General features: G+C 39.3%; 1 protein-coding gene and 1 pseudogene across 2 annotated transcripts in view; both read left to right on the forward strand.

Annotated features, from left to right (window-relative positions):
- The window catches only part of SPTBN1 (spectrin beta, non-erythrocytic 1), a 213,675-nt gene that overhangs the window by 12,905 nt on the left and 181,125 nt on the right, over positions 1 to 19,645 (forward strand). Inside the window, exon 1 of one of the 2 annotated variants that reach the window (XM_064364095.1) lies at positions 205 to 305. The exons of the other annotated variant lie outside the window; for it this stretch is intronic. The gene's annotated coding sequence lies outside the window, so the exon portion shown is untranslated. Of the gene's footprint in view, positions 1 to 204; positions 306 to 19,645 lie in introns of those variants that run through there. 2 annotated transcript variants of the gene reach the window in all.
- LOC135269684 (uncharacterized protein C9orf85-like) lies at positions 6,885 to 19,178 on the forward strand (annotated as a pseudogene).

Here is a 19,645-nt window from a genome sequence, read left to right on the forward strand (position 1 = left end):
CTAAGTTAGGGGAGGGCAGGGGGCTGGAATGTGGCCTTAGCCAGACCTCTGAGCAGATGAGAATACCTGTCACTATTTTGGGAGATGAGTTGTTGGAGATATCAGTCAGGTGACTTCCCTGAGAGGGGCCTGGTCCTTCTCACAGCAAGGTTGACAAGTCTGTGCTGCCAGTTGTCCTTAAATACTCAGTTTATCTCCTGGGGTGGAGTTGGGGAAGCACCTCTACCGTGGAGCAAAGAGATTTGCCTGTTATTTGGGAAGGAAAGAAACCAGAACACATCTGTGTTTCATTCTTTGTTTTAAAGGTAGGTTTTTGTTTGTTTGCTGGTTTTTAAATCAATACGCATTGTAAAGGAAATCCTGGTTTCCCTGATAATCAGGACGATTTCTTATTTTGAAAGCCTATTTTGCCTTCGAAGTGTGTGTTTCTGACATAAGAATACTAGGTTTCATCGTAGTTCTAGGAATCTCACTTAATTCATAAAAGGTAAAAGTTTAATTAGAGAGGAGTCTGATTTATCATCTTATTTCAAAGGAAGACTATTCTTGTCCGTTGGTTGAATTTTTTGTATATATTTTTCCGGCTGTGAAGAATTATTTTATTCGTATATGTCTGCATGCATTTTTATTCTTTATTATGGTACGTATTTCCACTGGACTACGCTCTTGTTAAAGGAAACCATTGTTCACATGAAATAAACATATCTTTGGTGAGTCATACTCGAGAACTGCTTCTCAGTCTTTTCAACTTTTGAAGTCAGTGGTATTTCATGTAAAGAATATATCGGTAGCTGGTCTATCTCTGGAATGTTGTGCAGCTGTGCAGAGCATGAGGCTCAAATGTGCTAATTAAATATATTTTTTAGCAAGAATGGAATGTAGCAGCATGTCAATGGCTTCAAAAACCATTCCATTTTGTTTTTGAAGAGGACTTTTTTTTTGTTTTTGCCAAATATTAACAATTAGCACACTGACTTTTAGAGGATGTATTGCTCTGTTAAATTGTTCTTTTCAGCTGAAGAGGGTGGCATGTCCCTGTAATCCTAGCCACTCCAGAGGCTGACATTGCTTAAGCCCAGGGCTTCAGAACTAGCCTGGGCAGAGAAAAGAGAACCTGTCTCAAAAAAAACCCCAAACTGTTCTTTTCACAGAGCTAATGGGGCTGTTTAAATCCTGTGATTTATCCTTTAGAACAAGCTTGTCCAACCTGTGGCCTAGGATGGCCTTGAATGTGGTGGCCCAATACAAATTTGTAAACTTTCTTAAAACATTATGAGATTTTTTTGTGTGATATTTGTTTATAGCTCATGAGCTATCATTAGTGTTAGTTTATTTTATGTGTGGCCCAGGACAATTCTTCTTATTCTTCTAGTGTGGCCCAAGGAAGCCAAAAGATTGGATACCCCTGCTTTAGAATATACCCAATTAATAATCTTCAAAATGTAGGAGTCGGGTGGGGTGGCTCACGCCTATAATCCCAGCACTTTTGGAGGCCAAGGTGGGAAGATTGCTTGAGCCCAGGAGTTTGAGACCTGCCTGGGCAACATGGTGAAACCTGGTCTCTATAAAAACAAACAAAAATAAGAACAGAATGTAGGCAGTGGTGGCGTCACTAAGCTTCTAAGCTTTAGCATCTTTAGTTAAGGTGTCCCTTGATCTTGCTCATTTCCCTTGGTGTCAGTTCTTAGTTGGTGAATGCCTAACCTTTCTTTGGGCAGTAAGGCATGACATTTCTCCCAGTTTGAACGGTATTCTGATCCTTTTTTTTTTGGGTGAGCGTGAGTTGTATCTTTTGGATTAAGCTGCATTCACTCAGATGGTGGTCTGATTTTTTATTTTTTCAGTCAGGCATTGCGTGAAGTGACCTGATGGGAATACATGGCAGGTTGGTTGTGTAATGTGGCAACATCTTACTTGGTTGTCTTTAGAAATAAGTGGGACGTGATTCCAGCAAGGCTGTGCATAAAATGTTGGAATGTGTTGGAGAACTGCCAAGAGGTTGGGAGCAAGCTGTGTGACAGGCACTAATGCAGCCTTGGCCTGCCTTAAAATAGCTGCAGGTTAACAAATATCTTGAAACTTGTCATTTCATTTGAGCAAAATTGCTCCTCTGAATGTGTTACCAATAGTTAGAGATGATTGCTTTCCTCTTTTTTTATCGATGTTTATTTATTTATTTTGCTGTTCCAAAGTCTTAAAACATCTTATGAGCATAGGAAGAAGATAATTCTCTATAACATCTTATCTTGAATGATTTTACTGGACTAATTTGTAGCACATTATCCCAAACTTCACTTGTAACTCTGCCCTGCTCACCCGACTCTGCAGAATATGTAGTCTGTAGTTTGAATAAAAACTGGGACCCTGAAGATTTTTTTTAAAGTCCTATATTTTATATGTTTGATAGGCGTTTGGAAAGGAATTACTGATGTTTGAACTAACACATTGTAGAGGCAGAGTCAGAGGCATTGTTTACTTTCCTGTAGAATCTTGTCTTAGCTGATTCACTTTTAGACTTCTTAGTAAATTCGATAGTTTGCAGTACTTGGTTCTTGTTTGCAATTAAATTACTTTCTAACTATAGTCTCTCAATTTTTTTCAACAGAAAGCCTTGTTTTTTAAGTCAGAGTGGTAAAAACAAAGGGGGTAGAGAATAGTCTTTGAAATGGGTCTGTACAGGCTTGAGCCTGATGGTGATGTGATTGATCAAGGTTGGGTGGGGTACAGCTGGATGGCGGGGCTGGGGGGGCGCTTCCTGTGGGACTAATGTAAACAACTAGTTAGTTTGGGTGCTCTGAAGATGAAATTTTAAAAAATGCAATATTTGGGTTAATGAGTGGAAGTAAACTAAGAACTTCCAGGATGTATATGTTAAATAGTAGGTGAAAACAGTGAGTTATATGTTAAATAGTAGATGAAAACAGTGAGTTAACTTGATGTTGAGAGACTTAAATGAAAACCATGTTCCTGTACTTAAGGATTTCCTAAAAGATGATATTAACAGATATGTTTTGGTTTTTTTGTTTTTTTTGAGATGGAGTTTCACTCTTGTTGCCCAGGCTGGAGTGCAATGGCACAATTCCGGCTCACTGCAACCTCTGCCTTTAAGGTTCAAGCGATTCTTCTGCCTCGGCCTCCTCAGTAGCTGGGATTATAGGCATGAGCCACTGCACCCGGCCGACATATGTTAATTATCCCATAACTCAAAGTCCTTTAGGAGTTTAGATTTAGACAAACTGATAATTTCAAAGCTCAGTAGAGTATCCTGAAAAAGGCTTTGTTTCTTTTATTTCACTGTATATGTATAATAAGTCTGAATTTTGCTTTGTCACTTTCGGTATTTTACATGTATTTTAGAGATCCTCTTCTTGTATAGAAACATTATTTCTGGTTATATGTAAGTGCCTTATATAGAGATTTATAATTTGTAATTACTATACTTTTTGGTCAGTAGAATTGAGGTTATTTGGGGTATGATTTTGGAATATGTAAAGACCATATTTTGTGTTTTTATAACATAGAAAAATATTTTGTGGAAAATGCATGTGTGGGCAGCTTCTTTAAATGTATTGATCCTTTCACTTTTAGTCGGCAGATGAATTCTATGTGGCATTGTTGCCATGCTGGAAAATTTCTTTATTGAGCCTATGACTTTTAAAGTATCAAAATTCTGTTTTTTGCTTTTTCCTTTTTTTGCACATGTCCAGTTTTTTTTGAACGAACACATACACACACACACACACACACACACCCACCCTTGGATAACCGAACTGGCAAATTGAATTGAGGAGAGGTGAACTACAGGCCACCATTTCCTTTTTACTTACATACCATGTTCTGATCTCCTCATGTGAAAATATATTTTGAATAGTATTCACCTCAGACTGTCCATTGATTTAGAGTGTGCATTCCTTTAACCTTGCAAGAGAATTCAGTTATTTACTATACGATAAGCAGGCAAAAAGTTAAATACTCAAATGACCCTTTTCTGGATTATTGTCTGAATTAGAAAAATATTCATCTTAAATTTTACACATGCATATGGGATGTTATCTCTCCTTGTCTGTATGCCTTGTCCTGGCACAAGTTTATAGGACTAGAAACAAATAAACTTAGCATTTAAAATATTCCAGACATAAAAATCCATGGAATTTGCTTACATCTGCTGAGGGATGCACAGTCAGACAGACCCAGGGTTTTAATTGGTTCCTTCTGCAGTGCGAAGGCAGATGGAAACGTTACCAGAGTCTGCTGCAGATGGCAGCGGGGTGGACAGGTGAGGCGCACATGCAAGTTCGTGCCACTGGTAGGGGGAGTAATGAGTTGGTTTATGAAATGCTAGCCATTTTAGATGTTTCTACAGCTGTTGTTGGCTACCTGAAAATAAATTGAACTTGTTGGATTGGTAGAAGTTTTACTGTCTGAATAGGCTTAGATAAAATAGTGCTTCACATGCCTGTAAAGATGTCTGTTGTAACATTATTATGATTTTTTTTAAGTAGTGATAACCTAAATGTCCATCATTGGTAAGTTAGAGGGTGAATATGTATTCTGAAGGCAATACAGCGTGTAGTTAAAAGTGCCGACCTTGGAGTTTTGCTGCCTGGGTCTAAATCCTGATTTCACCATGGGCCCACTTTGTGACCCTGAGCAAATCATTAACCACGGTCTCTGTCTCAGTTTCCTCATCAGTAAGATCAGGATAATCATAGTATAGATCATATAGGATTGGTTGGATTAAATAAGTTTTAAGTAAAGCAGTTAGCCTAGTGCCTGGAAAATATATAAGTATTAGTTGTTTACTATATTAATAAAAACATTATTATTATGGAAAATCTTCTAATAACATGGGAAGGTTTTTAGCATAAGGGGAAAAAGTAGAACACAAGATCGTATAAATGGAACTATCACAACTATGTAGAAAAATATACAAAAGGGATAAGGAAATACTACAAATATTAAGGTTTTGGGGGAGGGGAGAATGGATGAGATTACTTGTGATTTTTTGTCTCAGAGCTGTTTTGTATTTTCTGTTGTTCTGCAGTAAACATATGTTACTTTTATAATTTGAAAAAGTAAACTTTGTTTTGAAAAGTGAATGTAGGCCGGGCTCAGCGGCTCATGCCTGTAATTCCAGTACTTTGGGAGGCCCAGGTGGGTGGATTACCTTAACATCAGGAGTTCGAGACCAGCCTTGCCAACATGGTGAAACCTCGTCTCTACTAAAAATACAAAAAATTAGCTGGGTGTGGTGGCAAACAACTGTTAGCCCAGCTACTTGGGAGGGTGAGGCAGGAGAATTGCTTGAACCTGGGAGGCAGAGGTTGCAGTGAGCTGAGATTGTGCCACTGCACTCCAGCCTGGGTGACGAAAGTGAAACTCCATATCAAAAAAAAAAAAAAAAAAAAAGTGAATGTATCCCTTGCAAACAATTAGTTTGTCAATTGTAAGAACAGCTTATTCTTTAAAAGCTCCTAGCCTTCCATTTGGCAACTGTTTGTCTCCTTTTGATTATACAGTACTTTTGCATTCTTACAGAAGCTGATGGGAAATGCTGGATTAGACCACATTATCTACACTGTTATCTATGTTCAGAAACTTGTAATGATCACAGATAGGCAGTCCCTTCTCTTTGTGGTCACATGGGAGGATTACTCCTGCCTGCTGCCCTAGCTTTTCAGTGGTGCCTTTGACTAGTTCTGGGGAATGACCTGTGTCCAGCCTATCACCAGAGTCCTTGAGTGAGAATGACAGAGCCCCTTGCTACCATGTGACAGACATGTAACATGAGTGAGAAACATGCTTCTGTGAGTTTGAGCCACAGAAAGGCATTCTTACAGAGTGCCTCAGAGTAATGACGTTCAAAACTATTTTTAAAATTCATCGTTTAGGTTTTTCCACTGATTCAGACTGTGTAGTGAAAAGAATACAGCTATCGGTAAATCACATGACTGTTGTTTATTAACAGTATGAATTTAGACACATTATGTAATAGAGTTTTAGTTTTCTTGTGTCAAAGGTCTAACCTCCACAAACTCCAAACAAACAAAACCTGATGACTTTAAATTAATCCATACCAAGGTGTTTAGTTTTAATTCACTGCTCTTTAGTGCTTGAATTGAGATTCTTTAGACCAAAATGGCCTTCTTGAAGATTCATTCTTGTTGTATGCTTATTCTACATTTCTCTGTTTATTTATTTTGTCACTTTTGGTCACTATATATAGATTTATTTAAGAAAAATTCCCTTCTATAGTGTATCAGGCAGGTTAGGATGGTGCTGCAGTAACAAAGATCTCCAAAATCTCAGTGGCTCAAAGTCACAGATGTGTATTTTCCACTCGTATTACTTCTCCATCATATGGTGGTAGGGGGTTCTGCCATCCTCACTCAAGGACTGTGGGCTTATGGGCTGGACACAGGCCATTGATCATAACAGTCAAATGCCCCACCCAAATGCTAGGGGAACAGGCAAGAGTAATCCTTCCGTGTGACCACAAAGAGAAGAGACTGGATATGTGTGATCATTAAAAATTTCAAACTAAACATAGACAACAGTGTACATAATATCGTCTAACCCAGCATTTCCCATCAGCTTCTTTGAAGCGCCAGTTTTGCAGTATATTAACATGTGCTGGCTGGGCGCGGTGGCTCACGCCTATAATCCCAGCACTTTGGGAGGCCGAGGCGGGTGGATCACGAGGTCAAGAGATCGAGAGCATCCTGGTCAACAAGGTGAAACCCCGTCTCTACTAAAAATACAAAAATTAGCTGGGCATGGTAGTGCGCGCCTGTAATCCCAGCTACTCGGGAGGCTGAGGCAGGAGAATTGCTTGAACCCAGGAGGCGGAGGTTGCGGTGAGCCGAGATCGCTCCATTGCACTCCAGTCTGGGTAACAACAGCGAAACTCCGCCTCAAAAAAAAAAATGTGCTATTTATAAAGGTTATTTCCTAGTCAAGTAAATCTGGAGAATGCTGGGCTTAGTATCATGTACTAGGCTTCTTTAGTGAAAGATGTCTCAGAGTTGTTATGTCCTAACAGGCATTCTAGAAGTGGAGAGTAGCATACGATGTTTCCCAAACTTACCTGACTTTTGAATTCTTTTCTTTCTTTTCATAGCCTCTCTTGGATGCAGGATTTCTTAGAATATGCTTTAGGATACCCTAAGTTGTCTAATTTGTTCTCATGCAAAGCAGTATTTGGAATTGCATTTTAAGTAATACTTGCCTTGGGAAGAAGCTTTGTTTTTATTGTTAGAAGAGTTGACTATTTAAAGAGAGGGATTTCTACTATTATGAATCAAATTGCAGGCGGTGTTTTTGAAAATTTGTTATTACTGGTTACATGCCCATGTTGAATCCACAGAACTTTTTCTTTATTTTGTTGCATTTGTGTTCTACACTTACCATTGAAAAGAGAAAGGTAAATAAACCTTGACCACATATGTTAGTGGTTATAAAACAACTAAATTGGTTTGGACAGATGGCCCAAACACAGAGTTTTTTTTTACTGACTTCAGTGTTTTCCTTGGTTCTCTTTGACTTTCTATAACAAGTTTTCTAGAAGTTTTGAAATGAGACACTACTGAAATGAGGGCTCTGATAATAAACAGAGAGATAACTGTTGTCAAGAGGTATTAAGTATTTCTCTACCAGAAGACTGAATTTAAACACAACATTTGTTGCCAAGGATTTTATGCCTGTGTATGTAACAAATCTCAGTATGGAAGTTTTCACTTAAATGTGGCTGTAAACTTCCTGTAATAAACTTTAGGTAAGAAGGACTCCCCACCCCTGTTTTATAACAGTACATGGGTAAAACCTTATAAAGACTAAACTCTTACTCCCCAGACTTTCAGATTTTTGGCATTAACTTTCTTTTAAATGACGGATTCACTTTCTATTAAAAATCACGTGAAATCCAGGCCAAGAATTCTTTTTTCATTTTCTGTTTTCTTTTTTCCTTTGTGAGTAAACAAGTGTGATGGGCAATTGCTATTTCATAACAGGAAACATACTTTTAAACCTGTCCGTTACCTCACAGCCCCATTCTACCCTTTTGCCGCTGCCATTATGATTAAGACTGATTGGGAGGTCGGGCGTGGTGGCTCACATCTGTAATCCCAGCACTTTGGGGGTCCGAAGTAGACAGACAGAGGTCAGGAGTTCGAGACTAGCCTGGCCAATGTGGTAGAGCCACATCTCTACTAAAAACACAAAAATTAACCAGGTGTGGTAGCGCACACCTATAATCCCAGCTACTTGTAAGGCTGAGGCAAGAGAATTGCTTGAACCCGGGAGATGGAGGTTGCAGTGAGCCGAGATCATGCCATTGCACTTCAACCTGGGTGACAGAGCGAGACTCCATCTCAAAAAAAAAAAACAAAACACTGACTGGTAGTAGACTTGCTTTTTGAATGCGACTTGGGAGAATTTGAGGCAGGGAAAACTTTGTTCAGAGCCGTACTTCCCGGTCTTCTTTTTGTTGATTTTAGTATCATCGTGGAAAAAGCATTCATGACCCATTACAAAAACAAACAGTAATAAAACATTTTTCACATGGTCTGGAGCTGACAGGAATCAGGCTTAATATATCCAGAGAAATGGCAAACATGGGAACCTGCACTGATTGCCACAGAGCTGCCCGATCCTGGTCCCAGGGCTCTTGTTGGCAGGTCTTCTTGGGGGGAAGAGATTTCACTCTCTTAGGAAATGCTCATGTTTGATGCCCTCAGATGCTTGTATCAGGTTCCAGTGATGGTAGCCTTGGAGTAAGTCTGCCTTTGAGAGAGGATTGTTTTTTTCCTCACCCTTCAGGGACCTGTAGTGTGTACCCTCATGGGCCACCCTCTGGACCAGCTCAAATGTTAGGGAGTTTTGTGAAAGAGCAATGTTTTCACATTGCAGGCTGCAGCTCACAGTCAGAAAGATTGTAGAAGATAACAGAATTGGAAGTTTTGGGGCTGGGCCAAACCCTGTGGATCTTAGTACATCCACACGATTGTATCAGAGAAGAGTCCAGAGCTCAGAGAGGCTAGATGTAGTCACACCGCTTCACACAGGAGTAAGGGCTGAAACTATTGCTGTTAACAGACATGTGGAAATACCTGGTGTCCTTGCAACTATTTCCAATGTGCTGAACCTTGAAAGGCATCTTACAACCACTTGGGATACATTTTAAAATTATATAAATGAAGTAAGCCTACAAGTTTATGCTCATGTTTGCTGTTTTCATATAGTCAAACTAGTAATAGTGTGAATGGTTAAACAATTGCTGGGAAAATAGAAAGTGTTTTGAAAATACACAATACCAAAGGTAAAAAAAGATATATGTATGTATATGTGAGTGTGTGTGTATATATGTGTGTGTATATATATATTTTATTAGTAGGAAAGGGAGAAAAGCCCATTGTATATGGAACTAAAAGCCAGAACCTACTGCATGTCCACCTTTGTTTTAATAAAAATTATAAACAACTGAGTGTCCTGGCTGCCTGGCCAGCTGAAGGAAGGTGAAGGTCGTTTTAAAATAGAAAAAGATCTGGTTAAATATTTGACCAGATAATTTGATAAGTTGAAATGTGTAAACATTTTCAGGCCCAGGGATGTCAGTGGAGGCTGACTGCAGAGTCTTCTCGGCCTGCAGATGACTTATGCTGTGTATACCAATGACTTAAAGGCGGATAAAGTATAGTTACGAAAAACATGACCCTTACCGCCCCCTGCTCAGTTGGTTTGTAACTATGTAGGAAATCTAAGGTAAGATTGGTAAAAGTGAAAAAATGAATCCTATTGTTCAGTCCTCTTCCATGGAAGGTAGGACTTGGGAGGAACTATTTTACAGTGATTGAGTTCTGTTTCTTGGAGCCACAGTGCCTGGTTGGAACCCTGCCTCTGCCAGTTATTGACTGTGGTCTTTGGTAGGTAAAGACATAATTTATTATCCAAACTAAATAATTTATGAGAAGGAAAGGAGATACTTGTAATAGTTGAACCAGGAGAGCAGGCATAAACTAGGATGGTCTGAGGCAAACCAGGTGACATGGTCACTCTGGTGTTAAGCAAGTTACCTAATCTTGGTGTCTTGGTTTCTTCACATTGTGAAATGGACATGACTCACTTCCTGGGGTGTTAAGATTAAATGCAATAAAACGTGTGAAGTTTTGGAATGTTGTTTGACACACAACTGTTCAACAGATTTAGCTATATAAAAAAATTATTTAGGATACTTAATTCGTGAAATAACCACTTATGTATTCAATTCACTTTCTATTGTCTTTATTTCTCCCAAGCTAATTTTGTTTTTTTTTTTCTCCCCCAAGAGGCAAGGTCTCACTATGTTGCCCAGGCCTCTAAATCCTATGCTCTAGTGATCTTCCTGCTTAAGCCTTCTGAGCAAACTTTGCTTTTAATAACATTAATGTTTACTAATGGCTTTTTCCATTTATGGCACCTGCTCAAACTCATTTGCTTGCTTTATCAGAGCCCTTTACTCAGATGAAGGCTCAGAAAATAAAATTGACTTTTACTTTTTCAGCTACCTGTATATCTGGCACTTAATTATATAATTAGCACCTGTGGCGCAGAGATGGCTGGGTGTTGGGGCACTCATTTATCAGGTTGTGTCTAATTAGCATCTACACTGGAGAGCACCTTTTAAACAGCTGGCGCTGAGATATAGGAATGATTGGGAGGTTGGGAGGTTGAGTGGTTGGGGAGTGGTGAAACTAGACCTCCTTCCTGCCTCTTTTAAAAGTTGGATTTTTTCCAGTGTAGTGATATGCAGGGTTTGCCAGATTTAGGAAAAACAAAATCAAACAAAAAAGAAGCCAGAATGTCTGGTTAAACTTTAATTTCAGGTAAACAACACATAATTTTTTAGTATGTATTATGCAGTATTTGAGACATACTTATCCTAAAAATCATTGTTTATCTGAAATTCAGCTTTAACTTGATGTCTACTATTTATCTGGCAATCCTAGTTTTGCGATCCAGGAAGAATTTTTATTCTATTCAGTGTAACCCACATTCAGATATATATGAAATGTGTAGTCCAGATCCTTTTGTAAGTATTGTGTTAATTTTTTAAAAAGTCCATGTTGTCTACCCTGCATTGGAATGAATGGTTGAGAAGTTGTTACTGAGTTGCTGCTGCTGGTTCCCAAAAAGGCCAAGATGAAAAAGAGTTGAGTTTGGTTTGCCACAGCAGCAGGGATTACATTTGCTCTTTGAGAACTTCTTGGCTGTGAGTGTGGATGAACTGAAGCCATTTCTTTCTCCTTGGAGGGGAGTCCATTAGTTAAGGTGACTTATTGAAGCCCTGGCCAACTCTAGGAGTTCTCAGTTTTGTAATTGAATTACTTTAGTAATATTAAATAATTTGGGGAGTGGATTAAATTGAGGTAATTTATATATCATTTGTCAATGTACAGGGAACAACTTTTATTGTCATTAAAAGTGACATTCAGCTTGGTGCCATGGTGAGCACCTGTAGTCTTAACTACTTGGGAAGCTGAGGTGGAAGGATTATTTGAGCCCAGGAGTTTGAGGCCAGCCTGGGCAACAAGGAAAACTCACATCTCTAAATAATAATAATGATGATAATGATAAGAAAATCCCAGAAATGAATAACAGATTTGGGGAAAAAAAAAAAGTAACCTTCAAATACTCTTGCCATTAGAATCTCTCTTGCTGTTTTTGATTTTCAGCAGTGCTGCCTAGAAAATGCTGGTGAGCTTTTTGCTCCAGCTTTGGAAAGTCTATCAGCAGTCAACCTGAAGGGCATTGCATGCCTTTGGGAAATGCTGATTGTAAGATTAGAGGCTGCAGAAACCTGAGTGACTATTTGTGTGTGTGTGTGTTTTTTTTTTTTGAACTCTGGGTATGATGCCTCTGTTAAACCAGGTCCCTGATGAAAAGCTTCACCAGGTTAATGATACACTTGGTGAAATTAGTAACGGCAAGTAAAGGTTCAGATTGTGCCTGCTGGACAAGAGTGAGCCAGAGCAAATGGATTTTGGACCAATACTGGCTTTTTAATTGTTGCTATTTAAAGAGTTTAATGTCCCCAGTGAAAAAGCACAGGTTTCAGATAATCTTTTGAAGAAAAATGCATAGTGGTAAGAGCTTGCTATTAGGCACAGATAGTGTTTGGATGGGGTAGCCAAGGGAAGGAATCCAATTAAAGCTGTTTGTTCAAAGTACTAGATTTGGAGGTGTATTTTGTTGTTAACTGGTGACTTTCCAGAAAATGAATTATTTGTATATAAAGATTGATGTTAGCCAGGCTTTGTATACTGACAGTTATTTGTAAAACCTCTTGGCTTCCTCCTTTTACCTTCTTTTCTGATCTGTCTCCTTTCTTCCTCATGGCTTCCTTTAGCAGCCCATTTTTTGAACATGGTTTTGCTTTTGATGAGCCTGAGGTTTGGCACAATGTCACAAGATGGCATGGTGGGTGGAATATTTGGCCTCATTATTTACATGGCTTAGTATTTGAAATGTCTGGTTGGATAGGGATTGACTATTAATGGTAGACATTTCACATTTTGGAACATTGATCCTCAATCTTGGCAGCACATTGGCATCCCCTGAGGAGGCTTAAAAAATGCAAGTGTCACCTGGGCATGGTGGCTCATGTCTGAAATCCTAGTGCTTTGGGAGGCTGAGGAAGGAGGACTGCTTGAGCCCAGAAGTTCAAGACCAGCCTAGGTAACATAGAACTCATCTGTACAGAAGAAAAAAAAGAAAAAATTAGAAAAAAATGCAGATGTCTGGGTCCCACTTCCACAGAATCTGATTTAATTGTCTGGGGTATGAAATGTGCACCAGGACTTACAGGAGGTCCTCAGATGATTCTAACGTAAGCCAAGTATGTATGTTATCCTCTGGCCTGCCCTCAGAATGACGTCTCTAGCCTGTTCTGTCCAGTAGGGAGCCACGAGCACAAGGAGGTTACTTCTGTTTACAAGAATTAAAATGAAGTCAACCAAAACTTCATTTCCTCAGTCACACTAGCCACATTTCGAATGCTCAGCAGCCACACATAGCTCATTACTACCATATCGGATAGTACAGATACAGAACATTTCCATCACAGCAGACAGTTGCATTGGGCAGCCTAGATCTAGGATGTCAACAAAACATGGGAGGAGCATGAACATTTGAGAAGCCTGACACAGGAAGGGCAGGCTTGGAATAGAACTAATCCCACAGGACTTGGCCGTGCTGAGTTACTCCATACTTTTTTAAGCAGCCTTTTTCTCAATGGTCTTTTGGCACCCGGAGCCCCACAGCAGTTGGTGCAATGGATTATGTGTCACATCTTACAGAAAGGCACTGTTTAAAGCCGGCTGGCCTGAAGGGGTGTGGTGAGGACTGGGGGCAGGCAAATGTGACCCCGAAGAGGCCAGGCCAGGGAAGAGAGAATGCAGCTTTATTCTTTCAGAGCCGAGGAATGCCCAGGAAGGGACTGAAGCCTGAGTACTGGGGTTAAACTAGGTGAGAGCGGATTTTATCTCTTCTGCTGGAGAAAGACCAGCCTCAGTAGTTTGCCTCTCCTGGCTCATCTCTAGTGTGTGGGAAACAGGGACAGTGCTAGCACGTATTTCCCATGAAATAAACTCCCATTGTGGGCCCCCATGTTCTTGGAGGGCTGGGCACTAAGGGTGGAGAATGGAATCAATTATGTCCCATGTTTGTTCAGACATAGCGCATAAAATCCCAAGAGGGTAGGGTCACGGAAGAGTGAGGGGTTAGAGGAAAGATGAAGTATGGCAAAGGATGTGGATTTTCTACACCATGCTTCCCTCAGCAGGACCTTCTTAGAGGTTCTTCCTCCGGCAGGCGTGAGAAACCCTCACATGGAGGGACTGTCTGGAGGCCAGCAGTCGGTCTGTACCATCCGGGCTCTTTGCTGTGCCTTCCTGCCTCCTATATTTTGCTGGACATTAGCACCTCCCCAGGAACAGATTTCTGTTGCTTTCCGTGAGCCCGCTGTAAAGAAAATGCCAAGTGTTCCTGGGCGCGGGAAATGTGTAGGAAGAACTCTGAGAATGCATGAATCAAAGGCACTCGGGTGATTTAGGGGTGTGACTCCCAGTGGCTTCACGGGGTCTGTGAGTCATTTCAGAGAGTTTTTCCTATTTTGTCATTGTGTGCTATTAATCCAGGATGAAGTGTGAGTGCAGCAGCAGACCTCATTCCCTTCTTGCTTTGTTCTGCTGGTCAGGTTAGTGTTCTTGATGGGGTTGTATCCAAATATCTGTATTGGGTCTGGGCATGGTGGCTCATGCCTATAATCCCAGCACTTTGGGAGGCCGAGGCAGTCAGATCACCTGAGCCCAGGAGTTCGAGACGAGCCTGGGAAACATGGTGAAACTCCATCTCTACAAAAAATAAAAAATTAGCTGGGCATGGTGGTGCATGCCTGTGGTCCCAGCAACTTGGGAGACTGAGGTGGAAGGATTACTTGAGCCCAGGAGACAGAGGTTGCAGTGAGCTGTGATTGCACCACTGCACTCCAGCCTGGGGGACAGAATGAGACCCTGTCTGAAAAACAAAAAACAAACCAAATATGTGTATTGACAAGTTCTAACTGCACGGTATTAACTGCCTTTCTCTGAGGAATAAGTGATCAGGACCCTCCTAGGACTTTTGTATGCCTAAGAGTCGTGTGTATTTTTCTCTCATTCACTTCTCTCGCTTTTGACTGCCAGAAGAGGCATGCTCTCCTTTCTTTCCCATTGTCAGTAAGTTTTAGACTTTTTGTTAATATTCATCTGCTATTTTTAATTATGTTTCACACTTTTATTTTGCCTGATTTTCTATATTCTCTTTCTTCAAGCTCAGAGAGCTAGGTAGGAAATGTTAACTTCTCCTAAGAACAGAAATATGGGAAGCTGGAAAGACTAAAAAGAAATGCTAAGAGAAGTAATAGGAAAGCCAGCGTTGATGATGAGTGTCTTCTGGAATAGCCACCCTGGTAACTCTTCAGGGTGCCACTGTTTCTCTATGCTAATGGATGTTTGAGGCCTTTTGTAGGATAGAATTTTAAAGGACGAGTAGAGAAGTGTTAATTCCTGGGAGTAGTTCCTTGGTTTTCCCTCCATCCTTGTGCCTGTGCTGGCGCCGGGTGGTTGTGGTTTCTGCGATGAGCTCCCAGAAAGGCAATGTGGCTCATTCCAGGCCTCAGGCACCAGAATACGTTTAGCTTCAAAAATGACAAGTTCAATAAGAGTGTTAAGACCAAGAAAATTAATGCAAAACTTCCTGATGGAGTGTGTCAGTGCTATAAAGAAGTTCTTGAGTGGCGTGTAGCATACAAAAAATACAAATCATTATCAAAACCTTAAAAATGTGTTAAATGTTTCTAAAAGACAGTGAAGGATTCTTATCACTTGTGTAGGCCATGGCCTATGAACTTGAAGTTTGCACAAAATGTGAAAAGAAAGAAGACAGTGTTATTCTGTTCAATAAAGAACCAGAAAAAACAAAGTATTGAAAATAATCTAAGTTGCAACCATAGAAGAAGCTGCAGAAGAAATGAAGGAAGGGGTGATAATTTAGATTTCTATATTAATTTAGAAGATACAGGAGGAGACCATCAAGTGAATTAATATCATGATATTAAAAGTCAATTTAAGAATTGAAATTCTGACCAATCTTTGACTTTGAGTATTTCTTAAAAGATAACCGTGAAATCCTAATGATGCATAACTTCACTGATTCATTTATTCATTTATTGTAACACTAGGAAAGCAATGGCACTCTAGTCTACTGGGTAGACTGACATTAATAATTATTAACAAAGAACTGTGACATTAGATACTTAATACTGTGAAGGAAAAGTATGCAGCTTTGTGAACACATGTCAGAGGAATTGGATCTAGGCTGAAAATCAGGGATGGCTTCTCAGAGAAAATACTTAAGTTATGCAAGTGTGCAAAATAGATGTACATTTATTGAATCATTATTGCTCTGCAGTTCATTGTACTATAAAACAGTAGTATGTCATGCATACAGCAAATACAAATAAGTACACATCAAAGGCACCTAGTAATTAGTCCTGAGAATAATGTTTTCCATTAATATAATATTGCTTAAATAATTCCATTAGGTGAAAACTTTTTATGATGATAGACATAATTAAATGTTGGAAACCAAGTAATCTATTTAATTTCAAAGGAAAAAATTGTGCTGATTTTTGAAAAAGTTAAAAAACACCAAAAAAAATTCTAATGAGGAAATCAGAAAAAGCTATAGAAAAACAGACAAATTTTATACATCAACAATATAAATTGTATACGATACATTACCTAATACCAAACTAAACCAGATTTAGAATTGATAGTTATGTAAGAACTAGCTCATATAAAAATAAGATGACATTATTATATTGCTAGCCTCAAAATTTGATCCTCAGTAAGTGCCTTTTGATAAATGATCTCAAGTAAATGACTCATAGCAAAAATACCGAGACTTATGTTTGCTTGTTACAAAGCAAAAGCAGTTTTTTCAAATAATAATGTTTAACAAGTGTATAGCAGTTTTCTTTGTATTTTTATATACCTCATCACATTGTTTTTACCTGTTTCGTCCTGTGAAATGTGCATACAGAAGATGCATAGAATTTATATAGAGAGTTTAATACACGTGTTTATACGCCCAGGTGAAGAAACTGCCAGCATTGGAAGACCCCAGCAAGGCTCGTACTCAGCACAAGTTCATCTTTCTTCCCAGTGTTGGCACTATTCTGAATTTTGATAATTATTTTCTTAATTTTTTTTACTACTCATGTTTGTACTCCTAAACAATATAAATTAGCTTTGTCTGGTTTTTAAACTCTTTCCTATCTTTTTTATTTTGAAAAACATCAAATCTACAAAAAGGTAGCAAAATAGTTGTATGAACTTTTGCATATTCACCTAGATTCCCAGTTGTTCACATTTTACCACGTTTTCTTTATATCTCAATAGATGGACGTACACACATATTTTATTTGCTGAACCATTTGAAAATGTGGCAAACACTGCTTTTGAACTTTGTATAAACAGACTTATGCTGTACATGTTATTTTGTGTCTTTTTTCATTGTTAAAATTTGTTGAGATTGATCCAAGAAAACAATAATAAAGAACAAGTAGAAAACTTACCTCTAAGCCCTTGATTATATGCATTGTGAGGTACTATCTTTTGATTCTCAGTGTAGTACACAGAAAGATCTTCTTGAAATAAGCAGACCTGGGTTCTTGGCAATAAGATTAAATTGCAATTAAAACCAAAGCATGAGGTGGTACTTTAAAGGTCATCTTGTTTGGTGGTTTCCAGACATGTGCATCACAACCACCTGAGGGGCCCTTAAAAACATGATAGGTTCTGGGCCACATCATACCCTTTTTGAATAAGAATTTCTAGGCACTAGATCCAGGAGTCTGTATTTTGAAATTCCTAGGTGATTTTGGTGAGTATCCAAGTTTGAGACCCACTGGCCATACCCTGATGCCTCAATTTTCAGATGAGGAAACTGAGGACTAGGGAGGGAAACTGATTTCCTTGCAGTTGAAGGCAGCCCGTGATAAGACCAGACCAAGGACCTTTCTAAGATCCCTTGCACCCCTGAGAGTCAGTGACTCTCTGTTTTCACCTTGGACTGCCGTGATGTCTGACTCATACTGTAGTCGTCTTCTTAAAATCCACTTCTTTTTATTGTTTATTTTTGGCAGCCTGTCGAATTCCGCTCCAGTTTCATTATGTGAGTGCTATTTCTTTCTTCATTATAAAAGGTGGTGTGTCACAGGTCCTGTGTGGTCACACAGGCTAAGTGTAAGCTTTGAGAATGATCTCCGGGACCCTTTTTCTCAGATTTCAGTGTTGTGCATTATCTCATCCTGGTGGCTTATGATTTAGTTTCCCCTCCTCCCTTCACCATAAAAAAAGTCCTATCTCCCGATATATTTTTGGCTGCAGAATAACTCCAGATGGTACATTTTGTAAAGGGAAAAAAAAATAACAGAATTTTTCACACTCTTCTGTGAATTATTTTTCTACTTTCAGTTTTAATGAAGTTATTAATCTTACAAAGGCTCACTTTGTAAGAGGCTAAAATAACAATCTAATTTTCTAGAAATAGAAAATTAAGAAAAATAATTTTTAAAGCTGGGATTTGACATTGAGAAATGAGTGACAAAAATAGGACCAAATAAAATGCTCTAATTATCTGGATTTGGTGTCTCATGCCTGTAATCCCAGTACTTGGGAAGGCTGAGGTGGGAGGATCACTTGAGCTCAGGAGTTCAAGACTAGCCTAGGTAATATAGTGAGACCTGGTCTCTATTTAAAAAAAAAAAAAAAAGCATTGTGCCACTGTGCTCCAATCTGGGCAACAGGGTGAGACCTTGTCTCAGGAAAAAAAAAAAGAAAAGAAAATGATATAACTGAAAGTACTTTGAAAAATATATGGCAGTATGCAGATGAAAGTTGTTGGTTTTTAAAATCATAATTCTAGGCCGGGTGCGGTGGCTCACACCGCAAGCAGATCACCTGGGAGGCCAAATCAGGCAGATCACCTGAGGTCAGAAGTTTGAGACCAGCCTGGCCAACATGGTGAAACCCTATCTCTACTAAAAATACAAAAATTAGCCGGGCGTGGTGGTGTGTGTTCTTGGAAGGCTGAGGCACGAGAATCACTTGAACCTGGGAGTTGGAGGTTGCAGTGAGCTGAGGTCGTGCCACTGCACTGCAGCCTGGGCAACAGAGACAGGAGACCCTGTCTCCAAAATAAAAATAAAAATCATAATTCTGATTTGAGAGCTGATGACAGCTTCAGACGATTAAGAGCTTTTACAAAGAGCATGCATACATTTAGCAGTCTCTAATTGGGAATGTTTTGGAAAATACTCCTGAGAATGTGGGTTATTTATAGAAGATGTCCTTTACTTTGATATAACCTTCCCACTGTGGTTTTTATCAGTTGGATTTTTCTGAATCAATGAGAAGATCTACAAGCCTAAAATATTTGTAATTCTAGCTGTGTTTCCATAAGAATATGAGAAAACCTCAGCATTAACTGTTCTTGCTGGTCTCACAGAACACCCCAAAATCTGTTCAGTTTTGCTGGGGTGATGACAGAGAATGGAAAACAAGTTTATGAAGTTGGTTTTTTTTCTTTTTTTTTTTTTTTTTTTTGAGACGGAGTTTCATTCTCCTTACCCAGGCTGGAATGCAATGATGTAATCTCAGCTCACTGCAACCTCCGCTTCCAGGTTCAAGTGTTCTCCTTTCTCAGCCTCTGGAGTAGCCGGGATTACAGGTGTGTGCCACTACGCCCAGCTAATTTATGTAGTTCTAGTGGAGACAGGGTTTCATCATGTTGGCCAGGCTGGTCTCGAACTCCTGACCTCAGGTCATCCACTTGCTTCGGCCTCCCGAAGTGCTGGGATTACAGGCAAGAACCACAGCACCTGGCCTAGGTTTATGAAGATTTTATAAACAGATTTCTAAATTCAGAAAGTATTTTTAAGGGATTCCCTCTGGTAGCACTTCAATTCAGGTGGGGTCCACAAAATAGGAAAATATTTAATAGGAAATTTGAACAATCTTGGAATCACTGAAAATGGTAATGAGATTCTCCAGAAATTTCTGATTGG

The sequence above is a fragment of the Aotus nancymaae genome, unplaced genomic scaffold, assembly GCF_030222135.1.
Source record: "Aotus nancymaae isolate 86718 unplaced genomic scaffold, 86718_ANA_hifiasm-v0.15.2.pri h1tg000057l, whole genome shotgun sequence".
NCBI lineage: Eukaryota > Metazoa > Chordata > Mammalia > Primates > Aotidae > Aotus > Aotus nancymaae.